This window comes from Bombina bombina, chromosome 2, assembly GCF_027579735.1.
Source record: "Bombina bombina isolate aBomBom1 chromosome 2, aBomBom1.pri, whole genome shotgun sequence".
NCBI classification, from domain to species: Eukaryota; Metazoa; Chordata; class Amphibia; order Anura; family Bombinatoridae; genus Bombina; species Bombina bombina.
In genome coordinates this window covers 173,433,694-173,446,764 of record NC_069500.1, presented here as the reverse complement: position 1 = coordinate 173,446,764, position 13,071 = coordinate 173,433,694, and the positions used below count along the sequence as shown (strand labels likewise).

The 13,071-nt window shown below is 45.0% G+C and overlaps 1 pseudogene; it reads left to right on the top strand.

Moving 5' to 3' along the window:
• The first annotated feature begins 473 nt into the window (after positions 1–473).
• On the top strand, positions 474–2,027 carry LOC128647708 (uncharacterized; annotated as a pseudogene).
• The last annotated feature ends 11,044 nt before the right edge of the window (positions 2,028–13,071 follow it).

Here is a 13,071-nt window from a genome sequence, read left to right as displayed (position 1 = left end):
AAGTTTGGCCTTTGTCTAATAATTGAACCACTTTACTGAAAGAGACTGGAATATTAGAACTGTATAATTTTAGGTTATTTTCTGCTAAATTGTATTTCTAGAGTTAATGTGTAAAGTCTGGGGTTTTCCTTAAGATTTTCCCTTTAATAAATTTTAAGTGGTGGCAGCATTTGAGCTTTAGGTGACAGAAAAGGGGGCTGAAAACCCTTTCTGTGCCAAATAAGTGACTGGTGCAGGGTTGGATAACCTTGGTTCGTCACAAATTGGTGGGCAGCGGTGTAGATAATTTTTTTTATTATTAGATTTTAGTGCTTGTGGATTTGCTAGTGTGGAAATCCCGGTACTAAAAGAGATTGTTTCTTACAATTTCCAAAGGCTAAAACTCAGTGCATTATATAGTGACACATTGCAAACAGTCCCCTTCCCTATTCTCTGTTGTTCTTTTCTATTTTATTTTTGCTATGGAGGCATACGAACAGCGATCTAAAGAGGCACTTATACTCCTATGCCAGGAGCGGGATATTCCAACACGTTCAAAGAACAAAGATTTACTAATACAAGCTCTTGTTGAATATGATAACAGCCAAATCACACCAGTTGAGGTCTCAGGAGAGATGTCTGCAGCTGGGGGCAGTGATTCATCAGAATCTGGGGATCCCTTGGACTGTTATTTGCAAACTGTTCTTAAACATATGGGCTCAGTGGATGCAAATTTGCGCATGGAACTGATTACAAAGTTTTATGAAAGACAGGCTGCTGAATGACAAGCTGCTGTGGCTGAGAGACAGGCGTCTCTGGCAGCTGAGAGAGAGGCTCTGGCAGCTGAAAGACAGGCTGCTGAACGACAGGCAGAGAGAGAGTATCAGCTACAGCTTGCACGGTTGGAGAGAGGGATGGTCTCACCTGTTGTTGGTGAACCTAGAGACCTACCTGCTCCCAGAGTGCGTGCAGAGAACTTTCCCACCCTGGAGAAAGATGGAGATGTGGATGTATTCCTGCGTAGCTTTGAGAAAGTTTGCAGACAGTTCCAGTGGCCAAGGGAGCAGTGGGCCAAGTACCTTACCCCTGGCCTGAAAGGTCCTGCACTGGAGGCGTTTGCTGAACTACCCCCAGAGTTTGATCAGGACTATGATTCCATTAAAGCTGCACTGCAGAGGAGATACAATCTTACTCCTGAAGTTTACCGAAAGAAATTCCGTTCCCTGCAGAAAGGTTTGTCAGAGAGCTATATTACAGCTGTTGGGAACTTGATGACAGCCTTTAAACAGTGGGTCAGAGGATTAAAAGTTGCCACAATGGAGGAGCTGGAAGATTTGATGGTGAAGGAGCAATTTATGCAGCTGTGCCCAGCCGGAGTTCAAGAATGGGTTTTAGATCGGAAGCCCATAACAGCATTGGAAGCTGGCGAGCTGGCTGATTTTTACACAGCTAACAGGTCTCCAGAGAATGGGAGGAAATCCTTTTCTAAAGGGGGATCCACCTGTAAAGGATCTGCTGCACGACCCCCCTTCACAAAACCTGCTGTGCCTTTATCCAGTGTGTCTGCTCCCTCTGGGAAAGGAGGAGCGGGTGCTGCATCTGGGCAGGGAGATACTCGCAAGTGTTTTGCTTGTCAAAAAATGGGTCACATCAGCACTAACTGCCCAGAGAGGAAGAAACCTTCAGCATCAGCAGGAGGAGGCCGCTCCTCAGGATTATCATCTTCTGTTTTGTTTGTAACCCGGCCAGAGGAAAGTACCAATGAGAACCTACAACCTGTGACTGTTGGAGATAAGGTAACATTAGGGCTAAGAGACACGGGTGCAGAAGTGACTATTGTACGTCCAGAGCTAGTTAGCTCGGAGGACATTATCCCTGGAAAGACTCTAGCAGTAAAAGGGATTGGGGGAGTACAACCTGCAGTGCCTATGGCATGAGTATATCTAGATTGGGGAGCAGGAAGAGGGTTAAGAGATGTGGGAGTGTCAGATAATATTCCTATAAATGTATTGCTTGGTACTGATTTGGGTAGATTATTGTCACAGTATATACCTGATCATGATACCTGTGACCTAGGTAAACAAGATAAGGGTCCTAATGTACAAGAGACCATGTGTAACTATGCTCAGATATGTGCTGAAGGGGAGGGGGGGCAGGGTGTGTGTGTGACGCAGCCTTTATCTGAACCAGACATGTCTGTAGTGCCCTGTGAAAATATGGGAGGATGCACTGACAGAGAGAGAGAGCTGAATGAGAATGACAGTCTGTTGGTGTGTGAACCAATCATCCCTAAGTACCAAAAGTGTGTAGAAGTAGTGCCAGAGGGGGAGGGCCCCTCTGTATCAGTGGTGACCCGAAAGCAGTCTGCCCAGATTAGGGAGCAGGGGGTGCTTCAGCCTGAGGACCCAGGGGAGAACACTGATAAGGAAGGTGGGGGGCCTCAAACAGCACAGTCACTAATAATTGGTCAGAGTCAGGATTTTCAGCAGGCCCAGGGGGACCGATCCCACACTAGAGAAGATCAGGGACCTAGCTAGGCAGCTGCCTGCTGACTCTGATAAAGAGAGAGTGTACTGGGATAAAGGGAGGTTGTACCGGGAGTCCATTCCAGTGAAGGGACAGGATCCCTGGCTAGCTGAGAGACAGTTAGTGGTACCTAAACGGTTTAGAGCGCAACTGTTGGGAGTGGCCCATGAAATTCCTATGGCAGGACATCTAGGGGTACAGAGAACCAAAGCCCAGTTGTCCCATCACTTTTATTGGCCGGGGATGGGTACTGATGTTGCTAATTATTGTCGCTCCTGTCCTGCATGTCAGAAAGTGGGAAAAGCTGGAGAGGTGGGACGTGCCCCTTTAATTCCCCTCCCCATAGTGACTGAGCCCTTTGAGAGGGTGGCTGTGGATATAGTAGGGCCCCTAGCTATCCCCAGCAGTTCAGGGAAAAGATTCATTCTGACTGTAGTGGATTATGCGACCCGCTACCCAGAGGCAGTGGCCCTGTCATCTATCAGAGCTGATAAAGTGGCTGATGCTTTATTGGGTATCTTTGCAAGGGTAGGTTTCCCTAAGGAAATGCTAACTGATCATGGCACGCAATTTATGTCTGGCCTGATGCAGAGTCTATGTAAAAAGGTGCAGGTAGAACACCTAGTGACTAGCCCATACCACCCCCAGACCAATGGCTTGTGTGAAAGGTTTAATGGAACCCTGAAGCAGATGCTTAAAACCTTTGTGGAGTCACAGGGAAAGGACTGGGAGCATTACCTGCCACACCTCCTATTTGCTTATAGAGAGGTGCCCCAGGAATCCACTGGTTTCTCCCCCTTTGAACTCCTATATGGACGCAGAGTGCGTGGCCCCCTTGATCTGATCAGGGAGGGATGGGAAGGGAAATTGAGTGCTCAAGAGACCTCAGTAGTAGACTATGTGATAAGGTTCAGGGACAGAATGCATAGCCTAGTGGGGGAGGTACAGGAAAACCAAAAGGCTGCCCAGTCTAAGCAGAAGCAGTGGTATGACCGGAATGCCAGAGAGAGAGTGTATGATGTGGGACAGAAAGTGCTTGTTTTAATACCCATGAGACAGAACAAACTACAGGCTGCCTGGGAGGGTCCATTTACTATCCTAAAGAGGATGAATGATGTGAACTATGTGGTGTCTCTGGATGAGGAGGGTAAAAGGCAAAAAATCTATCATATAAATATGATAAAAGCTTATTATGACAGAGAACCCACCGTGTTAACTGTGTGTAGTTTGCCTGGGGAAGAGCATGAGACAGACCCTCTTGTTGATTTACTGGCCCCCACCAGGAAAAACAACACCCTAGAAGCTGCCCAGATTAGTGCCCACTTAACTGGGGATCAGCGGCATCAGCTGTCTGAGGTGCTTAGGCCTTACTACAGCATGTTCACAGGGAAGCCTGGCAGGACACACCTAGTTACACATCATGTAGATACTGGGAATCACCATCCCCTCAGACAAACAGCTTACAGGGTATCCTTGCAGGTCAGTGCTGACATAAAAAGGGAGATAGAGGAGATGCTAGAGCTTGGAGTGATTTGTAAGTCCCACAGCCCCTGGGCCTCCCCAGTGGTACTAGTCCCCAAAAAGGACAAAACCACTAGGTTCTGTGTAGATTACAGAAAGCTAAACTTGGTGACTGAATTTGATGCTTATCCTATGCCTCGCATAAATGAGCTACTGGACAGGCTAGCAGGGGCCAAGTATCTGAGTATCATGGATCTCAGCAGGGGATACTGGCAGATCCCTATGACCCCAGAAGCACAAGAGAGATCTGCCTTTATCACTCCTTTTGGGTTATATGAGTTCCAAGTGATGCCCTTTGGGATGAAAAATGCCCCTGCCACATTCCAGCGGCTAGTTAACCACTTATTGGAAGGGCTAGAAGGGCAAGCTGTTGCATACCTGGATGATATTGCAGTGTTCAGTGATACCTGGGAGGAACACCTCACACATTTAGCCAGTGTATTGGACCGAATAGCCACTGCTGGGCTAACTATAAAACCAGATAAGTGTCAGCTGGGCATGGGGGAGGTCCAGTACTTGGGTCACCTGGTGGGAGGAGGGGTACTGCGCCCCGAGCCCAGTAAAACTGAAGCCATAATGGCCTGGCCCACCCCTAAGACAAAGAAACAGGTTATGTCCTTCCTGGGTACCGCAGGGTACTATAGAAAGTTTGTGCCACACTATAGTACCATAGCCAAACCCCTAACAGACCTTACAAAGAAAAGCCTACCTCTCACAGTCAAATGGACCCCTGAGTGTGACAGGGCTTTTAATTTACTGAAAATTGCCCTTACGGCCTCCTCTGTACTACAGGCCCCTGATTTCCACAGGAGATTCATAGTGCAAACGGATGCTTCTAACTATGGGCTAGGGGCTGTGCTGAGTCAGGTGGATAAGAAAGGTGAGGAGCACCCCATTGTGTACCTCAGCAGGAAATTACTCCAGCGAGAAGTGGCATATGCCACTGTGGAAAAAGAGTGGCTTGCTATAGTTTGGGCCTTGCAAAAGCTACAGCCTTATCTGTATGGACGCCAGTTTACAGTGATAACTGACCACAATCCCTTACACTGGTTACATAGGGTAGCTGGCTCAAATGGTAAACTCCTCAGGTGGAGCCTAGCTCTACAACAACATGAGTTTACCATACAACATAAAAAGGGCAGTACGCATGGTAATGCTGATGGTCTGTCACGCCAGGAAGAGTGTCCCCTTTGACACGCATCGGGAGTGGCTTGTAGCCACCCCCTTTTGCGTCTCTTATTGGGGAGGTGTCACAAATATCTCAGGATTCAGCTGCTAAGGAGTTAACTTTGTGTAGTTTGCACTCAAAACAGTTATTTGTTTTCAAGAAGAATTGTGTTTGTATTTTCTTTGAAGTGCCAGAACCCTCTAACTAGCCACCAAATGCTAGTGTGTATGCATTGAGTCATAAAATCACTGAAGCTCTTAGTCACAGAGATACACAGGATAAAGTTTATGGCTTAAGCTGTCAATAGAATGCATGATGCAAAACAGGCCCTTCATTACAAAAACTGACCAGGTCACTGACAGGACATTGGTATATTATGTACATATGTGGGTTAAAAGTGTTATAACCTTAACGGCAGGTAAATATGACAACCTATGGCATATTTGATATCAAACTGGTTCTCCCAATAAAACTAAGAGGTTCTAAATATGTAAATATAGAAATTTCTTACCTAGCAGGAATGATAATGGATTGTATAAATTCAGGCAAGAAATTTAGTCTATTGAAGGTTGTAAAGACAGTGGGGTTTCTTAGCCCGCCCAGGAGGGTGTGGTTAAGCAACATGATCTCTGAGAAGTAGGTTTAAGAATCTTATTTTTTAACAATAAGATTGTCATTCTTACAAGGGGAGCTGCTGTACAGAAGTAAGGAGCCATCATTTTCTTGCCATTCCCCTGGTGCAGATCTTGAAGCTAGTAAAGTATTCAATTCTGTTTTTCTCCTTTTTATTTTAAAACACTGTTTGCGTGTGTAATTTTATTTGTAACAACTTTTTATTATTAATGCATTGTGCATAATATTTTTGGCATAATAAATAATTCCTTTATTAAGTTTGGCCTTTGTCTAATAATTGAACCACTTTACTGAAAGAGACTGGAATATTAGAACTGTATAATTTTAGGTTATTTTCTGCTAAATTGTATTTCTAGAGTTAATGTGTAAAGTCTGGGGTTTTCCTTAAGATTTTCCCTTTAATAAATTTTAAGTGGTGGCAGCATTTGAGCTTTAGGTGACAGAAAAGGGGGCTGAAAACCCTTTCTGTGCCAAATAAGTGACTGGTGCAGGGTTGGATAACCTTGGTTCGTCACAGGCCTCAACCTACTTCTTTGAAGGAATTACAGAGGTTCTTGGGGTTCTCCAATTATTACCGCAAGTTTATAAAGAACTTTTCTCAAACAGTCGCTCCTCTCACAGAATTGACAAAACGGAACAGACTGTAAACATTGGCCTCCTGAAGCCATAAATGCCTTCTCTTGTCTGAAAAAGGCTTTCTGTTCAGCTCCTGTGCTCCGCCATCCTGATCCTGACCTATAGTTCACTTTAGAGGTTGATGCCTCCAATATAGGGGCTGGATCAGTTCTTACCTAAAGGGATCCTTTGACTTCCAAGTCATACCCTGTAGCTTTTTTCTCTAAACGCATTACTCCGGCTGAGAGGAACTACAATGTGGGTAATCATGAACTCTTAACCATTAAGATAGCTTTGACTGAATGGCATCAATTGTTAGAGAACACTACCAATTCAATTCAGATTCTCACCAACCACAAGAATCTGACTTACCTAGAGACTGCTCATCGACTCAATCTTCGACAGGCCAGGTGGGCCTTGTTCTTTTCCAGTTTTAACTTTGTGGTCTCTTATCTTCCTGGGACCAAGAACAAGAAGGGGGATGCCCTTTCCCATCAGTTCCATCACTCAAGTGACTCTTCTGAAGCTCCTATTGAACACATCATGCCTCCCTCCTGTGTGGTTGCTCAACTAAATACCACCCTTCTGCAAAGATTGCAACATGCCCAGTCTAGTAAACCTCCTTGAACTCCCGTGGCCTCAGACATCCTGGTTTGACTAGGACTTTTAAGCGTCTTTTCCAACACGTATGGTGGCCTACTATGAAGTCTGACACTCAGGATTATGTGAAAGCCTGCACAACATGTGCTGCCAACAAAATTCCCTGATCATTGCCACCTGGCTTGCTCCATCCATTGTCCATTCCCAAACAACCATGGACACACATAACAATGGACTTCTTTATGGACCTTCCTCCTTCTGACCACCATACAGTTATCTGGGTTGTGGTGAATCACTTTTCCAGACTGGCTCATTTTATACCCCTAACCAAACTGTCTTCTGCCCGAGAATTATCATCACTTTTTCTCTTGCATGTGGTACGACTTCATGGCATTCCTGTGAATATTGTTTCCAACAAAGGTCCATAGTTCATCTGTACCTTAAGGAGAGCCTTTTGTAACTTGATTGGAACCACTGTTTCCTTGTCTTCTGTCTACCATCCTCAGACCAATGGACTAACTGAGAGAGTAAACCAGGATCTTGAAGCCTATTTTAGAGCCTTTGTCAACGCTCGCCATACCAACTGGTCTGAGTTGTTACCCCTAGCTGAGCTGACAAGAAACACTCATTGGCACTCTTCTCTTAAATGTTCTCCATTTCAAGCCACAGCAGGTTATCAACCTTGTGTCTTCCCTCTCTCTGCTCAGTCCACTTGGGTTCCTGCTGCAGACCGATACGTCACTGGACTCACCACTCATTGGCAATGTATTCGCTCTCAGCTATGTTCAGCTGTCTCTAGGTATAAAAAGTTTGCTGATCTTCATAGAGCTTCTGTACGTGCCATCCCAGTGGGTGAATGTGTTTGGGTCTCTACTCGACATATTCGTCTACGTCAACCCTGTCACAAATTGGGGCCTAGGTTTATCGGCCCTTACAAGGTCCTGAAAAGATTGTCTCATGTTGCCTACAAAGTGGCCTTACCCAAAACCCTGCACATACACCCAGTCTTCCACATCTCACTACTCAAGCCTTATATCAAGAATTGATATACCCGGCACTGAGCTCATCTTCCTTTGCTCCTAGTCTGTGGTGACCCTGAATATGAGGTAGCTAAGATCCTCGACTCCAGATACAAGAGCAGACAACTGCACTATCTGATACACTGGAAGGGTTACTCTGTGGCAGATTGTTCCTGGGTTCCTGCCCGTGATGTGTATGATCCATCTTTGATCTCCAGGTTCCATGCTGCTCATCCTTTAAGGCTGGCTCTGGTTCCCAGAGGGAACCCTTGAGAAAGGGGCTATGTCATGCCACACCACTCTAGCCGTTGCTCATTGCCAGGGGGGCTGTGTCGGTTCCGGATGAGTGCGCCGCTGACATCATCACCGCATGCTCCTCTCTCTCAGATGCTGGTCTGGATTCCTGTGGTGTGAATCCTGCGCCTATGTAAGTCCCTCAATAACGCTCTATCACTGCCCAAGTATAGGTGTTACTTTGTGTGCTCCTGGGTGTGATAGATCGTTACTACATTATTGCCTTAAAGTGTTTGAACCCTGCCTGTCTGACTACTCTACCTGTTATGCCCCTGAATTGCTGGACTGATGTACTGCTGCTGAACCCTGCCTGTCTGACTACTCTGCTAATTAACCCCTGTTGTTCTGGATTGCCTCTTTGTTGCCGAACCCTGCCTATCTGACCATTCTAGTGGTGTGTCCTTGGACTGCTTTACTGTTGCCAAATCCTGCCTGCCTGACCATTCTAGTGGTGTGCCCTTGGACTGCTTTGCTGTTGCCAAAACCTGCCTGTCTGACTATTCTAGTGGTTTGTCCTTGGACTGCTCGGCCGTTGCTGCTGGGGATTGTTCTGCCTGTGGTGAGTACCGTCTTCCTCATCTTACTAACTTTCTCTGCTCTGGGATATTCCCTATCATTCTGTCTTGACGCCGGGATAACAAGACTACTGGTCGAGTTTCGTCTGATAGAGGAGTATCCCACGAGCATTACAATACATATATATATATATATATATATATATATATATATATATATATACTGAAGCCCTTTCCATCAAGCACATTGACATATACCATATCCTTTTAAACCCTTTTAAAACATTTTTATTAATATTTAAATTAAATATTTTTATTAAAAAGTGTATACATGTGTGAAATACTTTATTTTAATGTATTTTTGAAGTGTTTTGTGCAACCTTTTTCTAACCCTTACAGTTTACTTCAGGGGGTAACTTTACTAAATGTTGAGCGGACATGAGTCACTATAGCATATGTTGTCAGCATTTATCATTGCACAAGCATTTCTAGTGAAATGTTTATGCAATTCTGCCTCCTGCTCACTGCAGCCAATCAGCTGCTAGCAGGGGTTGTAATCATCCTGATCATACCTAAAAAATGACCGACAGGTTAAGGAGAAGCGTTCTCATGACCGCTGTTTCTTAACTTCTGTTTCAGGCGAGCCTGAAATGATGGGACTCTGAAGCAGCATCTGCTGCTTCATAAATGCAGCCCTAGATCTCAAGTTGCTCTAAATATTCAACTGCAAACTATAACTTTCAGCTCAAGTTATTATTATTATTATCAGTTATTTGTAGAGCGCCAACAGACTCCGCAGCGCTATAAACAAATGGGGAGTACAACAAAACATTTATAGGGATCAAACGGGTAGAGGGCCCTGCCAAAAGTAGCACTGTTGTAGTCAGCTCTTAAGAAGGTGATCTATAAACAGCTGGACTCATAGGCTTACATGCTAAGTGGTTCAGGGGATAGTAATGGAGGAACTGGTATACACTAGAGTCTTTAGGGAGCACTTGAAGCTTTCAAAACTAGGGGAGAGTCTTGTGGAGCAAGGCAGAGAGTTCCACAAGATGGGAGCCAGTCTGGAGAAGTCCTGTAAATGGGATTGTGAGGAGGTAACAAGAGAGGAGCAGAGCAGGAGGTCATGAGCAGAGCGAAGGGGATGGGAGGGAGAGTATCTGGAGACAAGGTCTGAGATATAGGGGGAGCAGTGCAGTTGAGGGCTTTGTATGTCAGAGGGAAAATTTTGTGTTTAATCCTAGAGGCAAGAGGAAGCCAGTAAATTGATTGGCAGAGAGGTGCAGAAGATGAAGAGTGACATGTAAGGAAGATGAGCCTGGCAGAGGCATTCATTATGGATTGTAAAGGAGCTAGGCGGCAGCTGGGGAGACCAGAGAGGACAGAGTTGCAATAATCAATGTGGGAAAGAATGAGAGAGTGGATTAAAGTTTTAGTTGTGTCTTGTGTAAGGAAATGTCTAATTTAGGACTGAATGTGAGGAGTGAAAGAAAGATCTGAGTCAAATATGACTCCAAGACATCTGTCATGCGGGGTAGGGGGAATGATGGAGTTGTCAACAGTTATAGAGAGATTGGGGGTGGAGATTTTGGAAGAAGTGGGGGAAAACAAGGAGCTCAATTTTGGAGAGATTTAGCTTGTGATAGTGAGAGGACATCCAGGAAGATATGTGAGAAAGACAGTCAGTGACACGGGATAGAAAGCAAGGAGATATGTCTGGTGCAGAGAAGTAGATTTTGGTGATGTCGGCATACAAATGATATTGGAAACCATGGGACTTAATTAAGGAACCTAATGATGATGTGTAGATTGAGAAGAGAAGGGGACTGAGGACAGAGCCTTGCGGTTCCCCCGACCGAAAGTGCCGATGGGGAAGAGGAGGCCCCAGAGAAGGCTACACTAAATGTATGGTTTGACAGGTAGGAAGAGAACCACGAGAGGGCTGTGTCACAGATGCTGAAGGATTGGAGGGTTTGGCACAAAAGAGGGTGGTCAACAGTATTAAAGGCTGCAGACAGATCAAGAAGGATAAGCAGAGAGAAGTGGCCTTTTGATTTTGCTGTAAGTAGGTCATTGGTAACCTTAACGATTGCTGTCTCTGTGGAGAGATGGGGTGAAATCCAGATTGCAGTGGATCAAGGAGGGAGCTTAATGTAAGGAAATGGGATAGGCGTGCATATACTAGCTTTTTGAGAAACTTTGAGGCAAGATGGAGGAGGGAAATAGCACGGTAGTTGGATGGGGAGGTTGGATCAAGGGAATTTTTTTGAGGATAGGTGTGACCAGTGCATCAGAGATGAGGGAAATATACCGGTGCTGAGGGAGAGGTTGAAAATGTGTGTGAGTATAGGGGTAAGGGTAGAAGAGAGGGAGGGGAGTAGCTGTGAGGGGATAGGGTCAAGGGGACAGGTAGTGAGGTGAGAGTGCAATATAAGTGCAGAAATTTCTTCCGCAATAACAGTGGAGAAAGAGCTAAGTTTATGGCTATGTGGGTTGTGATTGATTGCGAGCGTTTGAGGGGGTGAGAGAATGGAAGTATGTTGAGAGCTGATTTAATTTCTGATGGAGTCGATTTTGTTATTGAAGTGGCTTGCAAAGTCTTGAGCTGACAGAGAATTTGTATTAGGAGGTGGGGGTGGGCGGAAAAGAGAATTGAAAGTGGAGAACAGACGTTTTGGGTTTGAAGAAAGATTAGAGATAAAAGTAGAGGAGTAATGTTACTTATAGAGATTAAGGGCAGAATAGTAGGAGTTCAAGATGAATTTGTAATTAAGAAAATTAGCTGAACGCCGAGATTTTCTCCAGTGCCACTCAGCAGTGCGGGAACATCTGCGTAGGTACCGTGTCAGAGGAGTATGCCAGGGCTGAGGATGAGTGTGTGATTTCCAAGCTGTGGTAAGAGGGGCCAGATTGTCAAGGACAGATATAAGGGTGGAATTATAGTGGCAGATAGATTGGTCAGGGCAGGAAAAGGAGGAGAAGGATGAGGGGAGATGTTTGAGGGAATTAGAAATCTGTTGCTGATCTAATGACATAATGCTTCTGTGAAGTTTGGTGTGAGGAGTAGAAGGAGGGAGAGTTGTAGGGAGGGATTATATGTTGCAAGTGAGGAGATGGTAGTCAGAAAGAGGAAAAGGGGAGTTTGTGAAATTTGAAATAGTGCATTGATAGCTAAAGATCAGGTCAATGGATTGACCATCTTTGTGAGTGAAGAATCAGTCCATTGTGACAAACAGAAAGTGGAAGTGAGTTGGCGAAGTTGTTTTGCAGAGGATGCAGTGGGATTGTCAAGAGCGGTGTGAAGTCGCCAAGAATGAGGGCAGGGGTGTCTGAGGAAAGGAAATAAGGTAATCAGGCAGCCAAGTGATCTAGAAATTGAGTTGAGGAGCCAGGGGGTCAGTATATGACTGCAATACGTATAGAGAGGGGAGAGAATAAGCAAATCATGTGGGTTTCGAATGAGGAAAATGTGAGGGAAGAGATGGGTTGTATTTTTTGAAAGGTGGAAAGAGAGAAAAGTAAAATACCTACACCACCTCCTTGTCTATTACCAGACCTAGGAGTGTGTCTGAAGTGGAGACCCCCATGTGACAGAGCAGCAGTGGATGCTGTGTCTAGGGGAGAAAGCCAGGTTTCAGTTAGGGCCAGAAGGTTAAGGGAGCAGGAGATAAAGAGGTCATGTATAGAAGTGAGCTTGTTGCAAACAGAGCGAGAGTTCCAGAGTGCACAAGTGAAAGGGGTAGTGGCCTTAGATACAAGAGGAATGTGAGTAAGGTTGCCAGAGTTTTGTTTTCTGGGTCTATGGAAGGGTACACATGGATGTGCACAGCTAGGAAGTTGTTGGGGACCAGGATTAGGGGAGATGTCACCAGCAGTTAGTAAAAGCAAGAGGGAGAGTGGCATGAGATGAGATACAGATTTGCAGTAATGAGACTGTTTTTGAGATGCGGTGCAAGGGGGAGAGAGAGTGTTTAGGAATAAGTAAAGTTCATGAGTACAAAAGTAAGGTGAGTTTAAGAGAGATGGGCTAATGAACAGTGCAGGTGAAGAGGGAGAAGGAGTAACTGAATAATGTAGTTTGTTATAGAGACAAGAGGTAGCAAAAAGGAATATGAAAATATTAAGCATTTTTATAAAAGTGGGAACCAATTAAACACATAAGACACAGTATTACAGCAGCAATTGCATAAGGAAACAATGA